This window comes from Momordica charantia, assembly GCF_013281855.1.
Source record: "Momordica charantia cultivar OHB3-1 chromosome 6 unlocalized genomic scaffold, Mcharantia_2.0 BLBB01000006.1, whole genome shotgun sequence".
In the NCBI taxonomy this organism is placed as follows: Eukaryota; Viridiplantae; Streptophyta; class Magnoliopsida; order Cucurbitales; family Cucurbitaceae; genus Momordica; species Momordica charantia.
In genome coordinates, this window is record NW_028275164.1 from 14,656,140 (window position 1) to 14,671,700 (window position 15,561).

A 15,561-nucleotide genomic window follows, 5' to 3' on the forward strand; every position below is an offset into this window, starting at 1 on the left:
GTTTCTTTTTCGTGTATAATTTCACGTGAGAGAGGGAGGATTTATACACTTAAAAAGGAAAAAAATTATAATAAGGGTTTCTTTGTCCTAGTTTTGGCAATTTCCCCGTAGTTTTTGGGAGAGCTACACCAAGGGAAATGAAACAGAAACGTGGAGTCGATAATGTTCAATTTTGGAGGAAAAAAACATTTTTTTCTCACTTCCTTATCGGGAGTATAATCTTGTTCGTCATAATTTAGAAATTATGCACATTGAATTGAAAAAAATGTTTGTGATAACATACTTGGAACGCTTTTAAATGATCCAAGTAGGACCAAAAATAATTTAAATGCACGTTTAGACCTTCAAGAAATGGGTATACAACGTGAACTTCACCCTCAATCTCGTGGGTCAAATAAGACGTATCTATCACCAGCTTGCATGTCCATGAACTCTGAAGAGAAAAATATCTTTTGCTCTATGCTTAAAAGTGTTAAAGTTCCAGATGGATATGCTTTAAACATTTCTAGATGTGTTGATATAAGGCAGAAGAAAATAAACAGCCTTAAAAGTCATGATTGTCATATCATTATGGAACAACTTCAACCTATAGCATTACGAATCGTATTGTCAAAGAATGTGAACTCTATGGTCATTGAGTTATGCTCTATTTTTAAAGAGTTATGTTATCCAGTACTCCGAATGGAAAATCTTATAAAACTTCAATCTCGTATCATTATTACACTTTGTCAATTGGAAAGCATATTTCCTCCGTCATTTTATACCATAATGGTTCATTTGGTCATCCATTTACCTCAAGAAGCTATGTTTGGTGGTCCAGTTCAATATAGATGGATGTATCCTATTGAAAGATATTTACAAAGTTTATACTTCTAAATTTTATTTATTATTTTGATATATTTTTAGTTAAATCATCTGTGTTACATAGATATTTTAGGAAAATTGAAGTCATATGTATGGAGTAGATCAAATCCAGAAGGTTTAATAGCTTAGAGTTATGTGATGGATGAATGTGCAACATTTTGTTCAAATTATTTGGATGGTATTGAAGCAAAATTTAATCGCTAGAAAAGGAATGATGATTTTGTTTTAGAAGCTGGGACACAAGATTCATCATTATTCCAAAAGTTAGAAAGACCTATCAAGAATGCAAGAGATTTTACTTTGGATGATATTTCTTGGATCCAAGCTCATACATATGTCCTATTCAACATTGAACTAGTAGACAAATTTCGTGGGTAAGATTTTAAAGTCTTTAAATTTTCATTTATGCAATTATTATCGAATACTAATTTTGATAAAAACATCCATGTAGAGAATACGAGTCGGTAGTGAGGAGACAACATCGCAATCGTTGACCATCTCAAAATGAAATTGATAAAATTATCAATGAAACATTTTATGAATGGTTTCACTCTCATGTGAGTTTCAAAGATTAGATGTTAACTTTACTTATATGTAGTCTTGTGCTTCTTTAATCATAAATTTTCATGTCAGGTCATGAAATTAGGAGATAATGTTACGGAAGAAATTAGATGGCTTACACGAGGTCTAAGCAAAGTGGTACAAAAATATGGTGTCTATAATATAAATGAGGTTGTTTTTCATACAAAAGATAGAGATGCACTGAAGAAGACTCAAAATAATGGAGTTTCAGTAACCGCACAAACCACAAGTTATGTAAGTTTTCGCGATAGGGAATCCAGTAGTAGGAGAGGTTACGTACTATGGACTTCTGAAACACATTATCGAGTTAAATTATTATGATCATTTCAAAATTGTCTTATTTCAATGTGATTCAGCAAATCCAACTGAAGGTATTGGAAGGAAGACTGATAAGTTTAACTTTACTCTAGCTAATTTTAATCGTTTAGTTCAGACAGGTTAACAATTGGGGCATGGGCCATTTATCTTTGAATCTCAAGCAAAATTAGTTTACTACATCGAAGACCCAGTTGAATCTGAATGGAAAATAGTGGTTAGCACTAGGCCTCGTGATGTGTTTGATATGGGAGACAATGTGCCAAATGAAACTGAGACCAATTACAATAATGAATCCAGTGATCCTCCACTGGATGATTTGTTTGATGATGCGTATACAAATTTAAATTGAGCCAGAGATGATGTTGAAGGAGTTATCATTGATCATTCACCTATTATTGAAGCAGAGGAAAATAATATTAACGTTGGTAACAATGATTGAAATTCTTAAATTATGTTAGTCATCGGACATAATGTAAGTTATAGTTTACTTCTATATCTGTATATTTTTTTATATAATATACAAGTTTTTTACTAAATAAATACTTATGTTGTGTTATGATTGTATTCAGGATTAAAATTCGTTTTCCAAACATCTTCGTCCTGCTATGGTTGTAGAATCTTGCCCTGTAGAAGGTATAGAGAGTCAACCCTCTTTGGAATCTGGTCATCAAGAAGAGATCAATAATGATATAGAAGTTAACTTAACTGTTAATGAAGAAGTTGATGTGGAAGGTACATACAAATGTGTATTACAAAACTAAATGCAATTTATATACTTTACTTGATATACTTTATATTTTCTTTAAAAATAGATCCATTTGGGGTGCGTAAGAAACGTGGTAAGACACGTATGTCTGATGTGTGGAACTTACCTAAAGGACAGAAGGCAGTTGTTGAATTTCATATCTCGAACCAACCTATAAAGAGTGGTTCAAGTATATTCGGAAACTTTTAGGAACAATTGCAAGAAGTTGACACTCGGAAACTTTTAGGAACAATTGCAAGAAATTGTCAACTTTACCCTATGAATTATGATGACTCGAGAAGGGTACTGAAAATGTACAAAGATGAAATTTGGGGTGTGTTAAAGATATGCATCAAATATTATTTTGATTTGATGTTGCATGTTTATATATTATTATTTCTTATTGAATTTTCTTCTATTGATCAAAGTTCTCACTTGGTGAGAAAGATAACAAATGGTGTCTATCCTCATTGTCAAGAAAATGGGACGGCTAGAAATGCAATTTAAGAGGACAATATGTGACAAAGTATGATATGGAAGATCAATGTCTACGACACAAACAAGATAATATACCAAAAGATCAGTGGGCTGATTTAGTATCTTTTTGGTACTTAATTGAAGGAATGATAAAAAATTTTACTTGATAATAAATTAGCATTTAATAGTTTTTTTTTCTTGTTATTAAACTAACTTTTTAGATATTCATCAATATTACTCAAACGAAGTACTAGAAATATAGGGATACGAAAAAAACAAAAGTATACTCATTCTTGTGGTCGAAAAAGTTTAGCTCGCGAAGCAGATGAAATGGTAATTATATGTTTTTTTACGATACTTATTTATGTTCAATAATATATATTAATAATCTTTATGTAATGGCAGAAAGAAACACTTGGATGGGATCCTACAAGACTAGCTATGTATTGAGTCTCATAAGCAAAAAAATGGAAACTTCATACATAAAGATGTTGCGGCTGTAGCGGTAAGTTATTAACTAAATTTAGATTTTTTCTAGTTTGTTATATATTTAATGTTACTTTTTTAAAATTCTCTAGGAGAACTTACAAAATCAAGAGAGCTCTGGACTTGGTTCTTTCAAAAATGGTGATATTTTTGGACAAGTTATGGGTCAAGAGCATTCAGGACATGTTGGATGCATGGGATTGGGACCTACTCCCACTCAAGTGTTCAAATCCAAATCACGTCAATTTCATGGGATTGTGATACGTAATGAATCTTATATGGAAAATATGGATGAAAGCTCTAGACTTTCAATTGTTGAGTCGTACATAGTCGATATATTTTCAATGTTGGGACGAAATGGTTCTACACAGGCCAATGGTATGAGCACAATACAAACAAATGAAATTTCAGTGCAGAAATATTTTTTTTATGCACTAAAATGTCGTCATTTCTAAAAGTATTAATAATAATTATTGTTATTTATTATTTAAGATCATGAAGACAATACACCTCGAAATGATGCGTCAACATCGTGAAGTCCACTTAGTAGCTTTTGTTATGCTTTAGCATCTCACTTTATTGTGGTAGAACAATTTTACTTCGGTTTGTGGTTTTTCTTTTTGTTTTGGATGATGTAGGTACATCTTATTGGAATATTCTCCTACTTTTTGTTGGGAAATTGAAGACCCTGAATAATTACTCCTTCCACAGAAATATCCAAACACAACCAAAATATATGAAAATAGGAAGAAAACTGTAAAAGCACAAGAATAACGACACAACAAATTATACTGATTCACCACTAAGGGCTACGTCCAATCTTCCACTCAGATGTGGGTAATTCACTAATAATTGTTGAAGGATTAGAATACAAAACTCTCTCCAAAAATATCCTCTAGAGATCTCAACAAAAGCCCTCTAGCTTCTAAGTATTATAACATACTATACTTAGGTACAAGAATGAAAAACACTCACTAAACCCACTGGATACAGAATTCTTTTCAACACAATCCACAACCACTCAAGTCTCTTTTATTTGGATTTTGTACAAATGAAACTTTAACATAATGGTTCTATTTATAAGAGGCCAAATATCCTAATTCTTATAGGAAAACAATATTGTAATCCTTATAAGACAACAATATCCTACTCCCGGTAGAAATTGGTAATAGTGTTGAAAAATCATTTTCTTCATAGGACATATGTGATAAGAAAACAATAGCCAATTGGATCTAAGAACCCTTATGGTTATGCAAACCCCTAGATCACAAATGCTAAAACCCTCAAATCGAGATGATGTCAACCCAAGGAAGAAGTTAGAACGGATTTACCTTGATGATCAATATCAAGAGTAGAGAAAACTTGTTTCTAAACTCAAGATTCGAACCACTCCACAAGATAGCTTGATCAAGGCTACTTGAATGATTCTAGCATGCAAATCTAACACTCAAGAATTACAAAGAAAAACAAGCTCTAGGCTTTTTTTGAAGCAAAATATCAACTTTCATTCAATCATCAAAATCTGTCTTTCAAAGGAAACAAACTAGGCTATTTATAGCCTTCAAAACAACCCTAAAAGTAACCTAAAGACATTTGAAAGGTTGTAACTCCCAATTACATGATGACCATAACATCCACTAGCTAAAATGTAACTTAAAACACATAAATGAAATGTTTGAAACTGAAAATATAATAAAAAGAGGTTTAAATCCGAGAATTGAAGTCTTGGTCATCTTTCAAAGTCTTTGTAACCTCCCAATTATAAATGAAGCTTCACTTGAAGTAGTTTGAAGTGTAGTTCCATTAATTGATGGACGACTTGCAATAAATGAAGCTTGAGATGCACTTAAGTTCATTTAATGCAACTTAAGTTCATTTAATGTCACTTGAGTTCCTTGAATTGAACTTGGTTTTATTGAATGCAACTTGAGTTAAACTCCACTTCAACTTTAGCTCCTTTAAATGAACTTAGAGTTCATTTAATGCAACGCCTACCTTAAGCTCTACTTGGAAGATATTCACTTGAAAAGTTCCATCTCTCTCTTGATCATCCCTAGCCGAGCTCACTAAGTATTGAACATGAGAAAGTAAAGTTTATTGTAGCTTCTTGGCTCTTGATTTCGTTATGGGTCCTTGAGACATGACAATGGTGTTTTCTTGATTCACATCAATGTGTTTCCTGTTTTGGCTCCATAATCCCAACAATCTCCCACTTGGAGATAAAGCGACAATTCTCTGCCTCCCACTGCATCAACAGTGTCCCATCAACTTCTTGACACCCTCTGTCAAGGCACAGTTCTGACTCCTCCATCAACGAACTGATCAATACTGCTTGGCCCTACCCAAGCATCGTCTGACTCTGCCCCGAGACTGGGCAGCTCTACGTGGTCTTGTCCCCCAGACTTAGAGACATAGCCACGTGCTCCCACTTGATCTAAGTGGTCCCCTTCGCTTGCTTTCTCGATCGAACCCAACGACCTCTGAAGGAAGATTCCCCTAATGACTTGGCGTTCCCACCTAAGTCTGTCGCCACACTAGAAACAGAACTCGTACCCTTCAATGCACTAATTCGCCTATGCGACTTCATCAGCTCACCTGAACGTCTAACAGTTGAGGAATGAACTCGATGGCCTATCAAATTCCCGTTTCCCTTTTCTGTACTTCTCAACTGTTTAACTTGAGCTGATGGTAGATTCTTCTGATCTGTTCTAGCCATCATTGCTGTTGCTTCTCTAAGGTTTCGCCCTGAACCATCTGCAGCTACTCTGTGCATAGTCTGTCTCATTGAATCCTTGGCAACCCCAAATTCTGACACATAAACAGAAGATCTCTTGTGGCTTATTGCCACCACCTTAGATTCCCTCTTGAGCTTCCAGCAACCCCCATTAAATTCACTGCTGTAGCCATCGTCATCTAGCTTCCCTTTGGATAACAAATTAAATCTGAAGATAGGAATATACCTGACACCTCGTAGCACCAACTCGGCCCATTCGCCTGTCTTCAAACAAACATCTCCAATTCCTCTCACCTTGGAGATACTTCCATTCCCCATCTTCACTATGCCATAATCACCCACAGTAAGATACGAGAACCAACGTCTGTCTAAAACAACGTACGTTGATGCTGCAGTGTCAACCATCCACTGGTCTATAGATATGTTCCTCTGAACACAAGCCAGAAACTCTTCAATCCGTTCTTCTTCTGTTACAACATTTGCAGTAGTGTTCCCCTTCTCCAGATCTTCTTTAAACTTCTTGTAACTCATCTTTGCCTTCCCTTTGTTCTGAGCTACCAAAGCTGATTCAACCCCGTTTTCTGCTTCTGAAGTAGATGCAGATATTTTCCCTAATTTTCTCTGGGCTTCCTCAGATATGGCGACATCACAAATAACTGTAAATTTCAAGCTATTTTCCCCTAGCGAATTCGACACCGCGGTCTTCATCGTCTCCCAACTATCAGGCAAAGACGTCAACAGCCTCATAACTTTCACCTCCTCATCAATCTTTACACCATCCCTTCTAACTTGTTCAAGATATCGGTGAGTTCATTAATGTGGGAATTCACCGAGGTTCCCTCATCCATGTGGATATTAAAATACTTCGTCCATAGAAGTATCTTTGTATTGGCAGAAGGTTTTTCATACCTGTCTTGCAAGGCCTTCAACAAATCCTTCGTTGTAGTCTCTTTCGCCACCAGACTACAAACATTCATTGATAACGCCATTCTAATGTTGGCAACGGCTTGCTCATCCATCTCATTCCAATCCTTGTCTGGCATCCCTACTGGTCTCTCCCCTAAAGTCTTGTGTATCTTTTTGCATGTAAGAAGATCCTTTACTTGCATCTTCCAAAAACTGAAATTATCCCCATTGAACTTCAGGACCCCATCATAATAATAGTGTGCTTGATATCTGTCACCCATGATGCTGCAACCTTACAGCTCTCATACCACTTGTTGGGAAATTAAAGACCCTGAATAATTTCCTCTTCCACAGAAATATCCAAACACAACCAAAATATATGAAAATAGGAAGAAAACTGTAAAAGCACAAGAATAACGACACAACAAATTATACTGGTTCACCACTAAGGGCTACGTCCAGTCTTCCACTCAGATGTTGGTAATTCACTAATAATTGTTTAAGGATTAGAATACAAAACTCTCCCCAAAAATATCCCCTAGAGGTCCTAACAAAAGCCCTCTAGCTTCTAAGTATTATAACACACTATACTTAGGTACAAGAATGAAAAACACTCACTAAACCCACTGGATACAGAATCTTTTTCAACACTGCCCACAACCACTCAAGTTTCTTTTATTTGGATTCTGTACAAATGAAACCTTAACATAATGGTTCTATTTATAACAGGCCAAATATCCTAATTCTTATACGAAAACAATATTGTAATCCTTATAAGATAACAATATTCTACTCCCGGTAGGAATTGGTAATAGTGTTGAAAAATCATTTTTTTCATAGGACATGTGTTTCCTGTTTTGGCTCCATAATCCCAACACTTTTAACCTTGTTTATTTAAATCTTGTGAACTATAGTTCATGAGATTTTAAACTTTAAAGACAATTTTATTTCAGATATGATGGTTTCTTACAAGTATATATATTATGTGTATATCCAATACATTACGATAATTAAAAGAATTGAAGCAGATATCATGCCAATTGCTACAAATAACGAGACTACTGGCCATTAGTCTTGCAACATTATGAAATCGTTGTTACAAGTTTATAAAAATATGCTTCAATAACTTGCTAAAATTTGAAAAATGTTACAATAAAGAGCTCCATATTGCTGTTATTAAATGAGCTATTGAAGCGGTTTTCATTTCTATTCCTGTAATTCAAGATATGCTGTTATCAGTATTGTGAAGTTTAAAAATGTTGTTATAAGTATAGAAAATATGCTACAATAACTAGCGACATTTTGAAAATTGTTGCAATAGGAAGCCTATTAGTGCCGCTAGACAAGGAGATATTGAAACAGTTTTCATTTCTATTTCTACATAACATGATATGTTGCCATTAGTCTTGCAATAGTTTGAAAGCGTTGGAGTAGATCGAACAAAATTGCTGCAGTAGCTCTCATAAATTGCAGTGGTTTTTTATTTTTGGTTCTAGCGTTTTTATAAACTGCTACTATTGACCTCCCAACACCGCCTTTTCCAACACTTGAAAGACCGCTGCTATAGCGTTTGCAGCGGTTAAAACCCGTTGTAATAAGTAAAAAAAAACTGCTTCAATAGGTCGTTTTTTTTAGAGATCTCGTTCCCAACATATTTCCTACTTCACTTGGCTGCATAAACTTCATGAGAGAGCATCACTAAATGTGGATGTTAGAGCTATTACACCAAAGCTACAAAATGATGATGTCTTGATATGACTCACTAAAGCACATGAAACTTTTTCTTTTCCTGTCCTTAACGACATCTTTGTTCATTCCTATACAAGTTGAAGAGATAGAATCTCATGGTAGGACATTGATATTAGGAGAATATTCAAAATCCATGAAGTTTAAGCAGTTGTATATTTTACACATGATATGAAGGGCTAATTTAAGCAAGTTCGAAGGATTCGATCACCTCGTGTGTCTTTTCATGTGCTTCACTCCCCAACATTTTCACTTGATCAAATTGTGCTCTAGGCTATAAAATTTATCTATTTCATAAGTAGTTCTGATAAAACTGGTTTGTATCTCATTATCTACCTACATTTTGATCTTGAACTTATCTCTCCAATGAGATTAGCTCTAGATTGCTCATACATCTAATTGTAGACTAATTGTCCCTGAAAAATGACTCAATTCATTTAAGGGGAGATACAAAATGAATGAAAGAGAGAAATATTTGATTTTCATCAATAATTTTTAAATAAAATCAAAGAATTTGAAGGCACAACGAACTATGCTTGTCACTAGGGAACTTGAGATATATAAAAAGTAGCCAATCAAATTGCAATTCTCATCATAAAGGGAGTCATTAAGAGACAAATACTATTTAGTACTTTTAAAGTCACCTTATAGCATATGAGTCGAGGTTTCTTAAAGGTGTTAAAAGTATGTGAAGATGACAAATATATTGGTGAGAATAAGAAAAAAAGCTAATTGCCCCACTATAGTACAGTTATAATGTTGGGGAAGAAAGATAGCCAATTTGCCCCACTATAGTATTATGGTGTAGGTCATAGAAAAGGAAAAGAAAGGCCAATTGCCCCCATATAATGATATATGGTGAAGGTTAATAGAAAAATATGAATGACCATTTGCCCCATATAGTGGTATGATGAAGGTTAATAGAAAAATGAATGTTCATTTGTCCCATATAGTGGTATGGTTAAGGTTAAGAAGGACACTTTTCAACTTATAGGTCAAGTTTGAATGATAAGAAAAATGGTTTAGTAGGCTTTGGAAGGATAGTTGAGTCAAAGATATTGGATGAGGGTTTATCCTGTAAGATAGGCATTCTAAGGACAATGAAGTTTTGGACGAAAAATCATTAAGGTGGAGATTTTGAAATTAGAACAAAGCTCAATAAGAAACTCCTGTAATTCGTTGAGATACCATGAGAACATTAACATTTTCTACATTTTTTTGTTCCTTTCGACCTGTTTTTCTTTCTTTCTTTACTTTTTCTTCCTTTTCTTTTCATTATTATTATTTTTTACATAAAAGAGTCTACTTTGTTTAAACACGAGTTAAAAAACACATTTAGTCCCCGAACTTTCGTTAAAATAACAATCTAGTCCCTGAACTTTCAAAAGTAACGATTTAGTCCCTGTACTTTTAAATTGATAACAATTTAGTCCCTACCGTTAAATGTTAAAGTTAGATTTAACAGATATTTGACGTGGCCGCCAACTATGATACATGTATACATATTAAAAAGCCATGTGTACAGATTTATGGGTCTGTTCAAGTTAGGGCTTGTTCAAATTTGGTTTGGTTTAGGGCTGTTGGGATAAAAAATAATCTGTGGAGCCAAAACTCCTAAAGAAAAAAAAAACGTTGTTGTAATTGGGCCTAAATCCCAAGCCCAAAATACCTCATTTATGTTTAGGTTTTTTGTTTTATAACAACTGGTTGCATTAGCCGTAAAACTTGATTTTTGAGGAGCAGATTTGTGTTGGTGCACAATTGGGGTAGTGGCGGCAAATTGGCAGACAACAAAAGGAGAACAAGGGTTTGTAGTGCTTTGTCAGCAACCCGTTCTCTTACGGTTAGTAAGGTTTTTCGTTATGTATTCTTAAGTATCTATTGGCATAGTGCTTAGAAGCTAGTTGTCCATTGTTGTGGCATCTAGAGAGGGCTTTATAGAGCGTTTGTGAGGTTCATTGTATTTATCCCAAAATCATAGTACAACCCGTTATTGGGGAAGACTGGACATAGCCCATAGTTGGGGTGAACCAGTATAAATTGCTTGTGTCGTTTTCAGTGTTTTCTCTATTTTTCTTAGTATTGTGTGTGACTTAGTTTTCATTGACGAACTGTGGAAGGGGAAAATATTATTGGTGAGTAAATTTTCCCAACAAGTGGTATCAGAGCGTAGGTTGCAGAGTCATGAGAGATAAATATCAAGCACACCATTACTATGAAGGGATTTTGAAGTTCAGTGGAGAGAACTTCAGTTTTTGGAAGATGCAAGTAAAAGATCTTCTGACGTGCAAGAAGATACACAAGACTTTGGGAGAGAGACCAGCGAATATGACAGACAAAGCTTGGAATGAGATGGATGAGTAGGCCGTTGCAAATATCAGAATGGTACTATCAATGGGGTATGTAGTCTCGTGGCAAAAGAAACGACTGCAAAAGAGTTGTTGAAGGTCTTGCAAGACAGGTATGGAAAACCTTCTGCCAATACAAAAATATTTCTATGGATGAAGTATTTTAATATCCACATGGAGGAGGGAACCTCGGTGAATTCCCACATTAATGAGCTCACCGATATCTTGAACAAGTTAGAGGGGATGGGTGTCAAGATTGAAGAGGAGGTGAAAGCTATGAGGCTGTTGACGTCTTTGCCTGATAGTTGGGAGACGATGAAGACCGCGGTGTCGAATTCGCTAGGACAAAATAGCTTGAAATTTTCAGCTATTTGTGATGTCGCCTTATCTGAGGAAGGCCGGAGAGAATTAGGAAAAATGTTTGTAACTACTTCAGGGGCAGAAAATGGGGTTGAATCAGCTTTGGTAGCTCAGTTTAAGGGGAAGGGCAAGATGAAGTACAACGAGAAGCAACAACATAGGAATAATAGGGGTAGTGGGAATTCCAGTGGAGAAGTTGAATGTTTTTACTGCAATAAGAAGGGCCACTTCAAGAAACATTGCAGGAAGCTTAAAGAGGATCAGGAAAATGAGGACGCTCTAAATTATGTGTCAGCAAAGGTGTTAGCTTGTATTGAGGGTAACACAACCCTTGTAGACCGGTCATCAGAGTGGGTAGTGAACAGTGCAGCTTCGGTGCATGTAGCTTCAGACAGGAGTTGGTTCACGTTCTTTACTGCAAGAAATCATGGTGTGGTGAGGATGAGAAATGAGAGGCTCTCCAAGATCAGAGGAATTGAGGATGTTCGTTTGAGAACTGACAATGGGACCGAGTTAGTTTTGCATGGTGTCAGGTATGTACCCAGTTTCAGGATGAATTTAATATCAGCGGGGAAGCTGGATGATGAAGGCTACAGAAGTGAGTTTCCAGAGAATAGATGGAAACTCATGAGGGGATCCGAGATAGTGGTTGTTGGTCACAGAAAAGCTTCAGTGTATGTGTTGAGGTTTAATGTTGCCAGAGGATTAGAGAGACAGGTTATGCATAGGGCTGCAGATAGTTCAGGGGGAGACTTGAAAGAACTAGCAGCATTGACAATCAGGACAGATCAGGAGAATCTGCCATCAGTTCAAGTACAACAACTGGGAAGTAGAGGAAAGTGAAAGAAGAAAAACTCAGTGAGGTGTTCAACAGACTGTCAGTTTCGAGCCCTAGTTGTCAGACGGATTAGCGAGCTGATGAAGTCGCATTGGCGAAAGGATGCATTGAAAAAGACTACAATTGGTGTTGAGGTCGAGGGTGAAGTCTCTAGGGTGGCAACGGACTTGGGTGGAAGTGCCAAGTCATCAGTGAAAAAGCTTTCCTTCAAGAGTCGTTGGGTGCGAGTGAAGAAGGAAGCGTCGGAGACCACTTAGTTCGAGTGGGAGCACGTGGCTGTGTCTCTAACGTCTGGGAGACAAGAACACGTATGATTGCCCAGTCTCAGGGCAATCACAGATGGAGCCTTGGTTGGTGCCAAGAAGAAGTTAGAAACTGTCGGTGCAGTGGGAGTTGAGCCTTGGTTGATGCCAAGAAGACGTCGTTCAGTTGAAAGCTGTTGGTGCAGTTAGAACTGAGACATGAAGGATATTGTTGTTGTAGTGGGAGGCGAGATTGTCGTTTTGTCTCCAAGTGGGAGATTGTTGGGATAAAAAATAATATGTGGAGCCAAAACTCCTAAAGAAAAAAAAAACGTTGTTGTAATTGGGCCTACATCCCAAGTCCAAAATACCTCATTTATGTTTAGGGTTTTTGTTTTATAACAACAGGTTGCATTAGCCGTAAAACTTGATTTTTGAGGAGCAGATTTGTGTTGGTGCACAATTGGGGCAGTGGCGGCAAATTGGCAGAGAACAAAAGGAGAACAAGGGTTTGTAGTGCTTTGTCGGCAACCCGTTCTCTTAAGGTTAGTAAGGTTTTTCGTTATGTATTCTTAAGTATCTATTGGGGTAGTGCTTAGAAGCTAGTTGGCCATTGTTGTGGCATCTAGAGAGGGCTTTGTAGAGCGTTTGTGAGGTCCATTGTATTTATCCCAAAATCATAGTAGAACCCGTTGTTGCAGAAGACTAGACGTACCTCATAGTTGGGGTGAACCAGTATAAATTGCTTGTGTCGTTTTCTGTGTTTTCCCTATTTTTCTTAGTATTGTGTGTGACTTAGTTTTCATTGACGAACTGTGGAAGGGGAAAATATTATTGGTGAGTAAATTTTCCCAACAAAAGCTTAAAGAAAAAGTAGAAAGAAATAAAATTTGTGGGATAGACGAAAAAAGAAAAAGCTCAAGATCCACCGACACCGTGGAATCTCATTGCTTTTCTCTCAATTGCGCTTCCGGCGAAGGATGAGTTCGATGGCGCCGTCGGCGGTCGTGGTTGCTACTTCTCCTCCGATAAATTGCACAACCTTCACAATGTTTTCGTCTATGGAAGCCTCTTAGCAGATGATGTCGTTCATGTTCTCTTGAAGGGCATTACTCAGTCGTCATCTGCTGTTCTTAATGGCTAGTCAGTCTGTTCTTACCAACTCTTTTCTATCCATAGTCGCTTTATTGCTTCTTCTTAATTGAGAATGAAAATGATTGGTGCAATTTTTTATACGACTATGGATAGAAAATTGGTACTAAACTAATGAACAAATTGTGTTATTTTTGTACAAATCTGATTTCCTAATTTCTTAGGCTAATCTTTTCTATAATTTTCATGAAGATCGAGCTAGAGAACTTGCAAACTTTGTTGGGGGACAGGCCGTGTCTCTTGCCGACTTAGAAAATTTTCACCCAGAAGATGGTATGATTCTTACCAACTCAACATCAATCGGAATGCAGCCGAAAGTTGATAAAACTCCCATTCCAAAGGTTTACCTCTATTTTAGCTATTTTTGTATTCAATGAAACTGCTATATCATTATTTTATCTGGAGGACATCCACATGTTACCCATGAAACTGCCAAGAATTTGGTGGTGTATGTGAAAGAGTACTTAAGTAATGTGAACAAATCATAAACTTGAACAAGGAGATTTAATTGAAAACAATTATAGACAACTAAGCAATCTGTTTAGATATGGATAGTTGAGATAAGTTCAAAGAAATGCGATAATAACCATTAGAAATAGTTGTCCTAAATACCAAAAGAGAAATTAAACGAAGTCACTTTCTGTGTTTTGCAGCATGCTCTGAAAGGTTCACTAGACTGCCTAGTAAGGAAGTCTAACAAATAACCTGTTATTTTGAATATGTCTTAACCAAGTTAACATCTTACTTCTTCTGAACTTGTTCTTTGGTGAATTGTAGCACCTAAGCAACTTTTTAGGAAAAATTTTGGCAGATAATTAGTGAAGTGGTTTGTGATTCCTTTGTGGTGGCTTGTCCTAATTGTTCCCTATTGGCAGTTCTCCTCCAATTCTGTGCATTTTCAAGAAGATTTTTTAGATATCTTTGTAACAGTCAAGAACTAGATTTGAGAAAATAAAGAGAGTTTATCATTAGTTTTGAACACGTGGCATCGTTGGAGGCGGAGATAATGAAAGGACGCTTATCGTGTGTGTGTCTTTGTCTTACAAAGTAATTTATTGTAGAAACAAGATGGAATAATACTGATTCTCTGTTATATCATAATCAATCTAGCTTTGATGATGCTTTTATCTGTGATGGTTGAGAAGAAGTATTCTTACCTCCACGACTTCGTTCTTTATGTTATACGCAACATTCTTGATCACTAATATATTTCAACAAGTCAATATACGTATAGCTCGGTGGACTTATTAGTTATTATCTTCTTTAAGATTAAAGATTTCAATCTCCCACTTTCACATTTCTTAAACTCTTTAGAAAGATTAATATATTTCAATAATTATTTACGGTAGAAAGAAGTTCTTTCATATTACCGTCACTAATTCCAATACTTTATGTGGAACCTGCAAAATAAAATAGATCGTCTTAATGGGAGGCATGAATAAAGATAATATAGAATGACTCCATACTTTATAGTTCGAAGTTTTCTTGTCCTTGTTGGCTAGTAGAAGCGAATCTCAGCTTTTCACTTTGAAAATACCTAAAGAACCAATTCTCGCTGAGTATTGATATCAAACCGTTTCTAAGTTCAGTTTTTTCATCTCAAATTCTTTTAAGATAAGTGAGTTGAAACTGTTTGAGAACATTCTATGACGTTACATCTAGTTCGAAGTTTTAGTATTTTGGTGGCTTGTCAACTAAACTAACTGTTGCAATAATTCTCAGTTGATCAATGCTTGTCACTTAGTACAACAAATAGCCTCTCC